Below are 12,438 nucleotides of genomic sequence, written 5' to 3' on the forward strand. Positions count from 1 at the left end.
ATAACTACAAGTGTCAGACACTCTGTACAGGGTAAATGAACCATATATGGCCCCTGCCTCAAATTTTATATATATATATATATGTCACAAACCTGTGAAAATCTTACCCAAAAAATTAAAAAGAGAGAGAAACATTAAACATTAGCACCATGAGGAAATAAAGACCTTCAATCTCAAGGTGAAAAAGAGTTGGTCAAGCGGAGTGTGAAGGACACTATTGAGGAAAAAAGAATAATCTGTGTAACGACCTCAAAGTAGGAGGAGCTTCCGGTGTCTGAGAAAGCAACAAATAAAGAAGCAGACGATCACAGCAGGGTACATGAAGTGAGCACCATGGGGAATAGCTCAAGGTGGTCGTGCAGAGGCAAAGCTGTGCTCAGGGTTCAAGCAGAGAAACACACTGCCAGGAGTGATGGGAGTAAAGTGGATTTATTACAGGGATATGACCCTAGGCAGGGGTGGAAGGTGGCTGAACAGGCTTTCTGAGGCTGTAGTCTCTGACGCTGGGCCTGAGGTCACTAGGCCAACAGTCAGAAAGTAAGAATCGATGCGAAGATGGCACTCTGAAGGTCACAGTCCCTCCTCCCAAGCTGCAACCTGGGCTGCATGGGGGTCTGAAGGAGGGATGGAGCCCCTTCATCATGGAACTGAGTGTGCACTGGGCCAGGAGAAGAAGCGCAAGGAGGCTAGGCGGGGGAACTTCAGCCTCAGCCACTGCCCTATGACAACATGCATGGCTGCACCTGTGTAAAAGAACATGGCACTCTTCCACTGTCACCTCCAGCACTCCTGTACAATGTCTCTGGGGCTCTTGGCACACTTGGGACCCTGTAGCAAAGGGGATTCTAGGAAACACATTTCTAACACGACTGACTTGCCACACTATGGGTCCATCATAGATAGGAGGTGGATCACATAGGGCTTTGTTAGATTCAGATGTTATTTTAAGGGCTCTAGGAAGCGCTGTTTGATTTGCAGCAGGGGTGCTGTGGGGATAACAGGATGCATTTTATATTTTAAAAGGCACTTTTGGCTATTGTATGGCAATAGCTTAGAGAAAGGTAAGAATGGAAGCAGGACGCTAGAAAGGGGGCTCCTGAAGTGATTCAGGTAAGAGACATGGAGACTTACATTAACGTGCGGGTTGGGGAGACGTGGCGGGTGACAGCAGAGCTCGAAGGAAGCAGGAATATCAGAATGACTTGGTAATGAATTGAGAGTGAGGGTCAGCATGAAAGGAGGTGACCAATTACCACCAGTGTTTACCACATGACTAGTAGGAGCATTTACTAAACAAGCAGGCAACAGAAAAGACAGGAGTCTGTTGGAAGATCGAGAGCTCGATTTTGGACAGAGTAAATCTGCAGTGCCGATGAGGCACCTAGGTTTGGGTTATTGAGCAGGATCTGGGGCAGAAGACTGGGATTGCATCATGAACACAAGGTACCTTTGAGACTAAATATCATGTAGAGAGTGTCTGTGGTTGTGGAAAATGTCTGAAGAGGGAGAGAAACCCTGGTACTACCAAGATTTTTTTTTTTGTACCAGGAATCAAACTCACAATCTCGCATTTGCCAGGCAGACACTGTACCTTTGACTACCAAGACTTTTGAGGCATGATCCAATTTTCATTCTAGAAAGGTCATTCTGACAGCAGTGTATACAGTTATCTGAAGGATAACAAAGAGATTGAAAGACCAGAAAATTGGGTTTTGCAAACTGTAGGTAACTAAAACAACTGTCTCTCCTGTAAAGTGTGATTAAATCAACTAAATGGGGCAAAACTCTTTAACTCATGATGACACAGAGCTTCTGATTACTGCTACAACACGAGTGTTGACAAGGTGAGACACATTTCCAAAGCGATGTGTCAGGCGGCCATAATGCATGAATGAAATCCATCCAATTCCATACTAGTGCCTTTATTACCATGATTTTAATGGATGTAGTAAACTTTATTGCTTAAAAAATGCAACCCATTTGGAAAACAAACTCATTCACAATGCAGGGCCCATGGGAAACCAAGATTCTGCTGATTCCACCTCCTCAGAAATCCCACAAATTCATCAGTTTATCTCAAACATCCCCCACTTCCACCACCCCATCATTCCTCATCTAGTTCCCTAAGCCAGTTTTGCAGCCAGGCTCTCTCTCTCCAAGCTGTCTTCCACAGAATATCACTCCACCTCTGAGAGGGAAGCTGACCCCATCTCTCCACCCAAAACCTTCATCAGCTCCTGCTGCCTCCAAGGCAGTGTTCTGCCTCCTTCATGGGATGAGCTGTTGCTAGGTTGAGCAGAGAATCAGAGTCAGGGCTTTCCAGTGAATGCACGCAAATGTGTCTCTAAGAATAACTCTTCTGCACATGCAAAGATTTCACAAAGCGCAATTTCCAGTAAGCAGGTGGTCTTTTCTATAACCACCCACCACCTCAGTCATGCTGCATTAACTACTTTATGCTCTCTGTCCTGCTCTACAGCCCCTGTGTCCCTACGGTAGTGTCCGGCATGGAATTCTAACACATGGTAGATACTCAAAAATGCTTATTAATGATAAAAGAACTTCTTGTAGACTGCTACGGTTTGGGTATGGTTTGAATGTGTCCCCCCAGAACTTCATGGCTGGAAGCTAGGTCCCTGGGGTGGCCAGTGGTCCAGTTGGTAGGACCTTTAAGAGATGGAGCCCAGCGCAAGCTAAACAGGTCATGCGAACATCAGTTTGGAAGAGATTAATGTAGGTCTCCGGGCCCTGGTTAGTTCTCTTGAGGGTAGGTTGTTGTAAAGCAGCCAGCCTACACGTTTGGGCACTGTCTACTGTCTACGGCCACTTCCTTTCCTGTTTCCCCACCATGTCATAGCATTGACAGGGAGCCCCCCCAGGACGTGAGTGTGGTGCTGTTTAGAACTTCCCACACCAGAATTAGAAAGGGAAATAAACCTCTTTCTTTATAAAGTATCCAGCCCAGGTATTTTGTTATCACACAAAGCAGCCCAAAACACAGACCTTGGAGAAGGTTTTTGGAACATTTGGGCCAGTCTCAGAGAGCTCTGCTTTCCAGTTCTTGCCAGGAAGTCTGCATGGCAAGAGGAAGCTTCCATCGGCACCCCAGCCCTGTGGAAGCACAGAGGTCTCTCCCCTCCTGGCTGTGAGGAGCCCAGAGATACAGAAGGTGCTCCCCGTTCCTCCGGGACAGATGCTGTCCTACTGTGTGCTGCTGTGTTATGCTCTGTGTCTAGATATCCCCCAAAGTCTCATGCAGTCATAGGGCTTTTTCCGGAGGTGACTAAATCAAGGGAATGTGATTGATATGTAGTGCAATACTGGGATTAAGCGTGCTGGGAAGGGTAGCTGATCGCTGGATCCGCCCACTGATTGGGTTGGCACCGCCCTAATCCCAGGAGACTGGATACAATACGAGCCGCAGAAAGAGCCTTGGCTGTCCCTCTCCCCGTTGTTTTTGCTGTCTTCCGCGGGCATGAACTGTTACCCCTCTGCCATATGCCAGCCTCTTTTGGAGTCAACTAATTGTGGACTGAAACCTCTACAAACTGTGAACTAAATAAACCTTTCCTCCCTTAATTTTGTCTGGTATTTTGTCTCAGCAACAAGAAAAGTAACTAAGATATGCTGCCCTGTCTGCAAGGCTGGGAAGATCAGCCCTGCCAGGCTGGGCCCACTCCCTGCAGGATGCTAAGGGCCTGCTCAGTTTCTCCATAGACCAGAAGAGCGTCTAGGGCCAACTGTTCTCACCCTGAGGCCCCATCCCCATCTGCTGAAGCCAGACAGACCCCCAGCCAGGCCTGGTGCCAGAGAGATAAGAAGATCCAGTCACTCACTTTCAATTTCCCACAAACTTCACATCCAGTTCTTCTGGCAGGAAAAAAAAAAAAAGAAAGAAAGAAAGAAAATCACCTTTCACTCTAGAGATCCTGGGAAGTAGCAGTGTCTCAAAGCTATGGAAAACCTAAAAGAGCACCCAGTCAGATTTCCTTAACCCCTGCTTCCACTCAGCATGCAAATGGAGAAACAGACACAGGGAAAGGTGGAAACCTAACGAAGCTCACCAAAAGAGCCAGTGAGAGAACTGGGGCCATGAATCCAGATCTCCTCCTTCCTGGCTTCATTCATTTCCCAAGTCCCAAGGTGAATAAAGACCTGAGAATTCACACGTGCACACCGGGACCAATTCTGCAACTTCCTTCTAGGCAGTCTAAACAATTCCCAGTGTTGGAGAGGGCTTATCTACCCTGAGGTTGAATCTGCCTCACTGTCCTCTGAGAGTTTGTCTGTGAACTCACAGGTCTGTAACCTTCCTGGGGAGATTAATGTGGAAGAGAAAAAATAAAGAATACTTTGGCCCTTGGAATTCATTGGAACTGAGAAAAATAAACCAGCAGTCTTCATGCTACAAAAACGCCAGAGATTCCAGTGAGAGGGGAGCTTACAAGTACCTACTGGACCACTTTCTCAGAAGGCTGTGGGACACAGGTCAGGAGCACAGAGACTGAGGTCTTTCTACAGGGTCACATGCAAAATTGGTAGAACATGTGAGCCTTCCCTGATGACACATTCAAATCTTCAGTAAAGTGACAAACTGCAGAAAAATTCCCAGTGCAGTTAAATTTTAAAGGGCGGAAGAGAAAGAACTTTTTGTGTCTGAGTCGAATGGTTTGACATGGCAGAGAGGGGCTGCAGACCTTTAGGAGCAGGAACAAAGATGTGTGAAAAGCAACTGCAGAAGAGCTGAGCTGTTTGTTGCTCAGACCAAAACCAGATTTTACTAAGTCTCCAAGGGGTATGGATGTCCCAAAGGGCGCACTAATAACACACAAAGACCATCCGTGCCACTAATTCATTTCTTATTCCTTTGTGGGACAGAACTTCATTTAGTGCTGACTGCACTAGGTGCCAGGGGTACTACAGGTATTGTGAACAGACTCGATTTCCCTTCTTGGATGCTGTGTTGTACATTTTTAGCTGATATCTCTTAGGTGAGCATCCTACTTCCCCAAAGAGTTAGCAAGTTCCTTGGAGGCTGGAACTTATATCTGCTTCCTTCTTCATCCCTAATCTGTCCCATGGCAAAAACACACCCTTCCCATTGTGTCTCTGATGATCTGTTTAGAGATGCATTTGTAGGTTCATCTTTAGAGCCCTGGTCACTGCCCAGTCATTTGGTCAGTTTAGTGAAACTATTGCTTGATTCTTATATGCTCTCAACCCCTGCAGCTGAATCAGATAGACCTGGAAGAGTCTGTCCCTCTGCCTTTAGACCAGTCTATCACCTAGATCAGTGGATGACTAGCACAGGGTAAGAACAAAAGTCTGGGAGTTAGGAAACTTGGGTTTAGCTAGACTCTCCTACTAGCTCACTGCATGGTGAGCAACATTGGTGATGTGTATGGGCAGCAGTCTGGTGCCCTTAACAACCTGTGAGCCAGGTGTCCTCTTTTATTCCCATTTGACAGATGAGGACACTGAGGCTTGAAGAACTCAATGGGCACGTCTAAGAGCTGGATATCATATCAGAGCTGGCAAGCAGTGGCTGTAGGATTTGAGCCCAGGCCTGACCAGACCCGAAAGCCTTCTTCTCCACAGTGTCCCTGGGGCACATCCTCCAGATGCTGCTGTGTTGTGTCTGACTGACAGCACCAGCACAGAGCTGATTCATGAACTGATGGCCGAGCCGCCCTGCAGCCCTTGCCTGATGGATTAGCTGGCTTCTCCACCCCCAGCACCACTGGCTAGTGACCAAGAAGAGAACGAGAAGGCTGGATAGAGGTTGGGGGTGGGCAGCAGAGACAAAGCAGAGGCAGATGAGCAGGTCTCAGAGCATCCATCACCAGGGCCAATTCACCCTGGGATCTCGGCTGTTGTCTGATCTGTGGTAAACCAAGTTCACAGCCCAAAATCAGCCCTGCCTGACAGCCTGTCAGTCACTCCCCAGGGTGAGCTCCTTCCCAGGCTCCCTGGACCTGAGGCCTGCTAGGCCCCAAGCAAATGGGCCTGCTCTTGGCTGGACTCTGAGGGAAGGGAAGCAGTCCCTCAGACACTGACGACAGGCACACCAACCTATGTCTGAACTGGAGGAATTGGCCAGTCTGTTCCTGCTTTTTGAGCCAGTTTTCTGAGCTCTGTGTCCCAACCCAGGGTTCCTGAATTTCCCCTCAAAGCCTTTCTGGGTATAACTGGGTTTAAGATGTGAGGACTGGTGGACATTTCTCCTGCTCGTCTGTTTGAGTCAGAAGCACTGCCCTTGCCTGCTGGCTTGCCGGCTTGGCCGGATACAGGTAGCGCGCACACTTCCTGCCCCATCACCTCCTTTTGGCCCCAGAGCACTGACACTGAGAAGAAAAAGAGAGAGAGAGGGCCCAGACCACCAGGGATGGGGGTTGCTGCCAACGCTGAGCCTGGGGAGAAGGGCAACGGCTGTGTTCGAGTCCGCCCACCTGCTCCCCTGGGGGAGCTGGACTCGGGGGCTGTCCCGGGAGTGCTGGTGTACTGGTTCCATTTCAAAAGACCTCCCCTGATGCCTACAAGGTGCCAGATGCCAGTCCGGGGCCATGGTCACAGGCAGAGTGAAATATGGTTGTCGCTCCTAAAGGCTTTTAAAAAGTGGAGCCAACACATCAGCAAACAAACAATCAGGACCCAGGGTGACAAATGCTCTTGAAGGTCTAGGGAAGCCCCAGGAAGAAGAAAGGCGTAAGGAAGAGGCAAACCAGCCTGGCACAGAGATCTGAGCCTGAGACCTGGAGCTGAATTCAGGTCATATCCTCCCATCATTCACTAGACCTGCTCATCAGGGTATGCTGCTACCCACCTGTCTGTGTTTATCTGAGGACTGAGATGCAGGTGCTCAGTGGGAGGTCTCGTGGGCACCTCACCTCGGTGGATGCTGCACAGAGGAGGCAGCTCTACGAGAAGGCTGGCGCTGCCCACTGCCCAGCAGCAGGAAGCATCTAACTGCAGAGAAAGAAAAGCTGAGGAGTCTTTAGCGGCATTCTCCTGGGAAGCTGTCCCTGTGTCCACTTACCCTGTGGATTGTCCTTGTCTGTCACTCCGCCATGAGTTTATGAGCTGCTCTTTTTTTTCTTTTTCTTTTCTTTTCTTTTTTTTGTCTTTTTGAGACAAGGTCTCGCTATGCAGTTCAGGCTGGCCTTGAACTCACTGTGTAGCCCAGGCTGGCCTCAACCTCGCAGCGATCCTCCTGCCTCAGCCTCCTGAGTCCTGGGATTACAGGTGTGCCACCATGCCTGGCTGAGCTGCTCTTAAGGGCTACACCCTGTCTTATTCAGCACAGCATCTCGAGTGCCTGCTGTCCATGCTGCTCAGTGAATGTGCACAAAAGTAATTAACAAATGGTTTAAAAAAAAAAAAGGAAAAATGGACTAGAAACAAAGGGAAATGACATTTAAACCCTTACCTCTACCTGGCATTAGTCCGGTTACGTAAGCGAATAATCAGGTTTAGTTCCCTGCAAAGACTGCCACAAATACTATTGTCTCCATTTTACAGATCAGATAATGGAGGCTCAGAGAGGCTCAGGCAGCAGAAAGGAAGCAACTGCCTGATTCCTGATTTCCCACCTCCACAATTATGGATCTGCAAGGTCCTTTTCATCATTCTGGGCTCTTTCCAAATGGCCTAAGGATATTTGGCCAGAGCCTCCAGACCCAGAGGGCAGCCCCTCCCCACCCACTCAGCTACCCCCAACCCAGCTGTGCAAACAGACTCCAGCTGTGTGGTTCCAGGGAGGGCTGGGGGAGGGTCTCGCAGGTCTGGCAGGTCAGGGTGAGTTGGGCTTTCCTGAGAATGGCTCCCACCCCAAGGTGGCCTAGAATGCATCTTTCTGCAGATTCAGGAAAGGGGCTGAGAACATAGCTGGATCTCAGCCGGAAGTCTGACTCTAAAAATAATCACTCACACACACACACACACACACACACACACCCCTCTGCTCTGAGTACAGCAGGACCTCTACCTGGCCAGCTCTGCCGTGTCCTGACTCAATGCAAGTCTCGGGGTCTTGCAGTAAGACTCAGGTAGATGCATGTGACTTCAGAGCTCAAGCTCCTCCCCCTGCACCACCCTGCCCCTGGGTACCACTGGCAGGACACAATGCCTGGGAACCTAGAAGCCTGTTCCCTCTGCCTGACTGCACCCTTTCTCTCTATCCTCTCTCTGCCCCAGGGTCTTTCCTTCCACCCCACCAGCTTCATCACCCCCTTTCCTCCCGATCGGGCCAAATGCAAGGCCAGCACCTCCATGGGTGTTGTTACCCTAAGGGCCCTGTTACCAGTCCTGCAGAAATGTCAAGCAGGCAGTGGGTGCTAGAGAAAAGACCTCCCTGCAAAAATCATATGTCCTTTGTTCACCATGTAAGATACCTACTGCCCAACACCCACAATCAGAACTTCCTAGCTGGAGGTTCCTTATTTGAGTTATTTTTTTTCCTGAAAGAAAAAATATGGTAATTCCCATCTAAGAGGAAATAGGCATGAAAGTTGACTGTATTCACAGTAACACAGACACAGGCTGTTACCCACCCAGCCAGCAACATGAGGCACACACACGCCTCATCTGCACTTGGCTCTCAGGCAGGCTGACATAGTCTTAGTCAAACCACCCAGACACCCTGGGATCCTCCCTGCCTGAGGGCTGACACCAGCATAAAGGAAAGCAAAACCTTGTCAGGGACATCCAGCTCCTCCCCACAGGCTGCTTGAAAACTTTTCACTGGGAGATCAGTCCCTGTGTCAGGGAAGCAGTGTGTGTCCGCAGGAGGGGACTTCCTGGATCAGGACACCCTCCCCATCCCTTCTACAGGTGGGGCTGGGGGAAGCAATTGGTCCAAAGCAGACTCTATGATTCACAATGATTTCGCCAACCATCTCCAGGGCATTTCATGCTCACCTACTATGTGCGAGACCCTTGCCTTATAGTATGGGATGGCAAAGGAACCAAAGCTTAGAGTCTCACCTCATGACTCATGTCAGATGAAGATTCCACAAGCATTCCTGGTCCATCGACTGTCGGCAGTGTCCACATGAGCTATTTCGTTTATTTCAATGCTCTGTTTTATAAATACAAAAGGTGAGAGCCAGAAGTCACATCTCATGTGTCCAAGGTTCATAACTACCACCGTCACACATATATGTAAAATGGGTCCGTGGCACTTTCTGCTTCACAGGGTTGCCTGGGTAACTGAATTAATTTAAGTAAAAGTTTTTAAACAGCGCCTGGCACAAAGTACACAATGAACAAACGCTGGCTAATTAAATCCTCGCTGTATAACATGTTTATAGGGACAGCACAAACCAAATGAAAATCACGCACATCTTGTCCCCTTTCCTTTAAAACTAAGCTGCTTTTGTATTTTGTTGGTTTATATTTCTAACAGACAGCTACTGGTACCAAATGTGTTCTAGGGGAATTGGGAAGTATAAGAGCTCTGGACCCAGATGTTCCAAGTCCTCCATAACCAGGCCCTATCTCCCTTCCTAGCTTCCTCTCCCTTTCCTCTCCTAAGCAAACACTCCCTTCCGTTAGGATGAACAGTAACTACCTCTCCACAACCTCACCCCGGTGCTCCTGCCTCTGGGTCTTTGTTCAGCGCAAAGCTTTTAATCTCCATTTCTGTGGGCTGTGGAATTCCAGCAGTGGTACCCAGGGATCCTTCTGCTGAGACAGATCTTGAGATCTTTGTGATATAAGAGAGATCAGGTGGCTTTCAAGTCAAAGCTATGGCACCAATTCCCATCCCATCCACTATGGCTACATAACCTCAAATGAGTCGTGTAACTCCCTGAATCCAAATGAGCTTATGTGAGAAGTTTGTATGATGATCCTCACATGGATTATATTAAATGAAAACTGTACAGAGAGTATACTTCTCCTTCAAGGTTTATATATACACACACTCAGACATACAGAGAGAGACACACACACAAAGAAAGACAGAAACAGAGAGAGATTTCATTGACAGGTATACTTTCTCAATCATTTTCTCCCATAAGATTTTCCTGAATTTTTATGCATACTATATCTTAACCATAGCCAAGTTCAATTCTAAAAGGCATAAACTTAACACCAGCCAAGATACTTGGTCATTTGAATTTCATCTCAAAGTGGTTCACGAAATGTTTGGAGCATCTCAAGTCTGAGAGGAATAACCGGAGTTCTCCCTCAAACTTCAGCTCTTCTGCCTGTAGCCACACCCTTACAAGGCCCATGCCCAAGTTGAATTCAAGCATGTTGTCCCTGCTTATTTACTGAGAGCTCCCTGAGGACAGAGACTGAGTCTGTGGAAGCAGCCACTAAGTCCCTGAATGGACCGTCATTCCGATCATCTACCCTCCTTCCATCCAGCCATCCACTCATCACATGTAAGTTGAGGACCCTGTGTCCAGTATAGGGAATTCCTTCCAAAAGTGAGAGCCTCTACCTTATTTATCCTGTTGCATTCTTTCCTTTCTTGGAATTCTAACCAGCTCTGCCACCCTTACTAGGATCTTCTGCCCTCCTGACTTCCAGGCAGCCTCTTCCATTCCCATCCAAGTAGGTAGAGGTTGGGGCTGGCACCTCAGAAGGAGCAATGTCCCGTGGCCCACAGCTAGGGACCTTTAAGAACATCTGGATGGACCATCAGTTCCCTCCCTCAGCCCTTCAAGCCCCAGGGTGCCAACTCTGAGCCTAGTCAGATAAGGAAGCTAGATTTTCATGTGGACATTTGCTGTTGGGAGAGGGGAGGGCAGGATCTCACTCAGCCTCCAAAGCCCTTCTTATCTATAGGTCCTTTGAAGAGGGGGAGCTCTCGGAAACTGGCAGCCAGAGGAGAGCTTTTTCTTCACACCCAAGTCCTCACTATTCCAAAGCTGGAGAGGCCAGGTACAGTCTAGGAGTAATTCTGGAATCTAAGAAGCTCCCGAGATATTCATTCACTCATTAACACTTACTGAATCTAGCATAGGCTCTACAGATGAATAAGCCCCACAAAACCTCTCAAATTTCTCCCACCAATAAAAGATACCGACATGGAAAGAGACAGTACACCAAAGTCCTTACAGTGTGAGGTCCAGATTTGGAATCTGATGCCAGCATTACAGTGTCCAAACAAGCAAAGCGATCTCAAGCTCCTGCTAATATATCTTCCCAAATCAGGAACCCACCACTCCCTGTCCCATGTCCCGAAGCAGCCTGTTACAGCCCTGCACCCTCTGATCGGCAAACAGTCTCACCTACCTCAGAGTTGAACGTGTCTTCTGTGCTCCACCACTGGCCCCAACTCTGACCTCTGAGGCTGCACAGAACCTCTCCGGGTGCACTCAGCCCAGAATAGCCCTGAAGAGAGTTGAAGGCAATGCCAGTTTCCCACAAACTCAGTTCCCAAAGACAGTTTAGTTTCAGAAACTTAGGTAGGGGGCATGAGACAGTGCAGGCTGGAGATAAGGACCCCGTAATGCACTAAGTGAAATGTGATGTGGCTTGAATCAGGTGGGAAGTGGGCTGGGACAAGCCAAGAGGCCACTCAACCGGAGGTCACGTTGTTGGAGACGAGATGGGAGGTCACTCCGAATGTTGGGAGGGGACAGTCTGACAGGAAGGCTGATCAGAGAGAGTTTCCAGGATAATGAGGGAGGCTTAATCCCGCTCTTGGGCTAACAGGGGAGATAAGACCAATAAAAATGAGAAAATAGAAAATAGGAGAGCTTTCCAACTCCCAGCCCTCTGCCCCTCCCCTTTCCTGTCCGCTGTGCACTCCTCCCCCAGCTCCTGCCCTTTAAAGCATCTATCCTCAGGCTGCTAAAGTCCCTGCCTTAGCAGCTGGAGGTCAAGGGTGGCAATTAGTCCATCTCTGCTCTCTCTGAGCCTCGCTCCCCAGCGCCCTGCTGTGCTTTGTTCACAACCTGCACAACGCAAAGGCTTCGTAGGTGAGACTGAGTAAATATCTGTATATTCGCTTGTTTATCACCCTGGTTTGTATGGGTTGGGGCTGGTACAGAAGCTGCATCTCAGAAGAGGAGCGGTTAACCCACTTTAGGGTCAGGACACCCCGGTCTTAGGCCTGGCTCTGCCACCGATTTAGTTTGTTCCGGGATGATCTTGAATCAGTCTTTTTTTTCCCTCCCTGGGATTCATTTTCTCTACCAAGCAGACCACCTAAGCCACCTCTGAGCCCTGCTAAGCCATAACATGCCCCAAGACAGTCAAGGAGAGCCCCTTACACTAATATGGCACATCTTACATCCCTGCACGATACACCTGAGGAGACCATCTCCTTTCTCCATATCCCCTGTCGCCACCAGCAGTCTATTTCTGAGTCTGGGAACCACGTGAGGAATGCATTCATCTGTGAGCTTGGCCAAGTTAAGCCAAGTCACTTTAGCTATTTAAAATCTCTCTGAAAAGCAATCTGTTGAAGCTGGAAGGAAGAGC

This window comes from Chinchilla lanigera, unplaced genomic scaffold (genome assembly GCF_000276665.1).
Source record: "Chinchilla lanigera isolate Chin_1 unplaced genomic scaffold, ChiLan1.0 scaffold00063, whole genome shotgun sequence".
Taxonomy (NCBI): domain Eukaryota; kingdom Metazoa; phylum Chordata; class Mammalia; order Rodentia; family Chinchillidae; genus Chinchilla; species Chinchilla lanigera.